Source organism: Rhincodon typus, chromosome 31 (assembly GCF_021869965.1).
Source record: "Rhincodon typus isolate 14 chromosome 31, sRhiTyp1.1, whole genome shotgun sequence".
Classification (NCBI taxonomy): Eukaryota; Metazoa; Chordata; class Chondrichthyes; order Orectolobiformes; family Rhincodontidae; genus Rhincodon; species Rhincodon typus.
In genome coordinates this window covers 13,550,387-13,554,348 of record NC_063362.1, presented here as the reverse complement: position 1 = coordinate 13,554,348, position 3,962 = coordinate 13,550,387, and positions in this window count along the sequence as shown.

Here is a 3,962-nt window from a genome sequence, read left to right as displayed (position 1 = left end):
GCAGGACTTATACACTGAATGGTGAGATCCTGGGAAGTGTTGCCGAGCAAATATATTGATCTTTTGTATAATGATAATTCCCATTCAAATATACAAGCATTTTTAAAAACATTTTAATTACTTTTTTAAAATCAATTTACTTTCTTCCACTGTAAAAAGCATTGACTCCCATTGGATGCAGATTCAATTCCCTTATTACCCAATTAATTCATACTCTGAGTTTACACAATCAGAATAAGTAGACTATTTGGTCATGGGAGCACACCATAAGCAAGTCTATTCTTATTCCTTGCTCACATCCACACGTCGACTATTCAGGAGGCTCATTGAATAGCAATCAGAAGTGAGAACCTATCTGATATACACTTTCCTAATCCAGGGATGCTGCCAGCTGATTAAGATTAACTAACTCAACATATATTGTATATTCAATTTGGTGTATTTAATTTGTATACTTCGTCTGCATGCTGCCTTTCAAACTGAAACATGTTTTCATTGTAAGCGATCAACATAGTTTTTTTCCAATCAATTACATTGACACTGGCATTAAAACAGGTGTCATAATGTTCTTTAAAACAATAATTGCAGACAAAAGAACTTAGGCCCAAAGACAATTTTTGGATGTGCATTGTTTCTTAGCAACTTGAAGATATTCTTAGTTGCATTTCTTAATGATTTCCCCTATTTGCTTTATTGTGGGGTCATGGGGAAGGAATGTAAAAAATTTGAAATTACAAAACAAGGAAGGGAGGTCTCATTAAAAATTAAAACTGCAAATAATTCCTGTGTTTTTTTGCAGCACAGTTGTGTAGCATCATGAGTTGGAGGCTACAACTTTAGACAGAAGGGAACTTCAGCAAATGCTACAAATTCTACTAAAGACAATGAATGTCATCAGCACTGCAATTATGACATACATTCTATTGAAAATTACTCTTAAAGTTTTCAATGTATTTTAGTCCTTCTCCGAGTTTTGATCTTATTACTCATTCCAACAGTAGCTAGTATTTATGTAGCACCTTTAATGTAATGAAACATTCCGAGCTGTATCACAGAACATTATAAAACAAAATATGACACCAAGCCACTTATGAACCAAATAGGAAAATCATAGAATCCCTACAGTGCAGATAGATGCCATTTGGCCCATTTGCGCCGACCCTCTGAAGAGCATCCCACCCAGACCCACATCCCACTATCCCTGAAACCCCACATTTTCATGGCTAAATACACCTAGCTTGCACATACAGGGCAATTTATGATGGCCAATCCACCTAATCTTTGGATTGTCAGAGGAAACCAGTGCAGTGAGTAAAAATTCACACAGACATGGGAGAATGTGCAAACTCCACACAAACAGTCACCCAAAGTTAGAATCGAACCTGGGTCCCTGTCACTATGAGACAGCAGTCTTAATTACCATGCCACGTAAAATGACCATCAGCTTGGTCAAAGAGGTATCTTTCAAGAAGCATCTTAAAGGAGGAAAGCCAATGAGTTGTCAGGAAGGAATTCCAGAAGTTGGAGCATATCTAACTGAAAGCATAGCCACCAATAACGGAGCAATTAAGATTTGAATTGACAAAAGCTTAGAATTAGAGGGATACAGATATCTTAGAGGATTTGAAGATTGGAGAGATTATTGCAGATAGGAATGGCAAGGCAATGGAGGGATTTGAAAGAAGGATGAGAATTCTAAAATCAAAACAATGCCTAATGGAGCCAAGATATGTCAGCAAGCACAAAGATGAAAGGGGAATGGGATTTGTTGTGAGTTAACAACAACAGCAGAGATTGGATGACCTCAAGTTTGCAGAGTGTAGAATGTTAGAGATCAACCAAGAGTACATTGGAATAGTCGAGTCTAGTGATTATGAAGGCATTAATGAGGGTCTCAGCAGCAGGTGAACTGGGAGAGGAATGAAGTTAAACAACGTATGGAGGTGGAAATAGGCGTTCTTAGTGATAACTCAAATACAAGCTCAGAAACTCATCATAGGATCAAATGTGGCATCAAAGTTGCAAACAGATTGACTTAATCTCAGACTGTTGCCAGAGAGAAAGATGCAATCAGTAGTTAGGGAAAGGAGTTTGGAAAGTTCTGAAAACAATGGCTTCATTTTTCACAATATTTAATTGGAGAAAATTTCTGCTCGTCTAGAACTGGATGTTGAATATGCAACCTCATTTTTAATAATAGAGGAGGAAGCTATCTCCCAGAATCTGAACTGGCTACGCAGATATTATCAGCGAATTTTACAACATCAATTTACCAGTTAATTCATGTGTAGCATTTTTACCTTGTAGTTGATCACATTAATGTGATATATTGTTTCCAAGATTAAAATACATTCGCTAATTTTTGTTGACTTAATTTTGGTGTACAAACACACCTTTTTAGAAATAGTTTTAAAAGTGAATTACCTTTGTTATTCTTATGAATGTATTTGTATGTGAATAATCATGACCCCTAAATAATGGAATATTCAGTTTCTGTCAATGACTGCATTAATGTTTAAACAGGTGTTAGATCCTGGAGATCTTAGATAGGAAATCAGCATTCTTTATAAAGGGTTGAAATTCTCCTCCTGTGCACTATTGATGCACAGAGTAGAAAACCAAGATAAGCACCAGCACACCTGAAATGTGTTTTGAGTTTTCTGATGGCTGGATTAATACTGGAGATTTGCACTATTACATGACATAAGCCTTAGTAAAGTAATTCTAATGCATTGTGCCAATGGAACCAATACAATGCTATGTGTCTTTACTAGTTAAATGTTACCATTCAGTATGCACAAATACTAAAACAAAACATGTTGAAAGTACACAGAAACCCCATCAGAATCTGTAAAGAGAAAAAAAACAAGATATATTTCGCATGTAAACCATCAACAAGATGATTTTTCTCTTTGTTTTCCTTTTTTTCAAATTCTCTGAACATTTTTCTTGTAAACAGTGACTCCTGCTGGAGTGCAAACAGCCTTCTTGGTAGTTCGTTGAAGTTGATGTTGGACATTTGTGAATCTAAATAGTACATTTAAGCAAGGAGACATCATAATTTCTGCTCCCCGCCCCCATCTCCCCATTTAATTCTTACACGCACTTAGAGAACTTTGAAGAGTAATTAGGAAGAGGAAGCCTGCTTCACTTATTTAACAGTTCATAGCCCCATAATATTAATGTGAATTGTAATACTTCCATTGTTGCCCATGTTATGAACAATCTAATACAGAATATCAATTGAACCAGAGACCTTTTTAATCCATATGATTCAGTATCAAAACCTATTTATTTCATCTCAGCTTCTCTACTCTTTGAACTACTTTTCAGGATCCCATCCTCCTGCCAATTGAGTTAATTTCGCCCCAACAGAATCAGCAAACCTCCTCGCACGGATGACGGTCCTGATTCCTATTCAGATATTGCCCATTCAATTTGTAAGGTTCCACCTGCACCAGAAATGATCCCAACACTTCGGAATTTAAATCCCTCCCTCCTGCATTAGCTCTCCAGACATGCTCTATCCTTTCATTTCTACGCTCACTACTGCATGATGTACTGGGAGTAGTTCAGAAAATACTATATTAAGTTGTGCTTTTGAATTTCCTATCTAATTGTCTAAATTCAGTTTTCAAGATCTAATTTCTCCTTCTTCTGATGTCATTGGTCCCAACAATGTACACAACCTCTGCCTCTCCTTTAGAATGTCTTGCAGCTGTTTCATGACTCCTTGACCCTGGTACATAGGAGGTGCCATACCATCCTGGAGTCATATCTAAGGCCACAGAAGGAAGTGTCTACTCCTCCAAACAATGACTCCTCTAACACTGTTGCCTTTCTGCTGCTTCTGCGCAGCTGGATCACATAGAGTGCCATGGCCTTAGCTCTGGTTGGCCTCCACATCTCTTAGTGTTTTCCAAGGCTGAAAAAACATTAGCAAAGAGCTGACTTAGGGGATT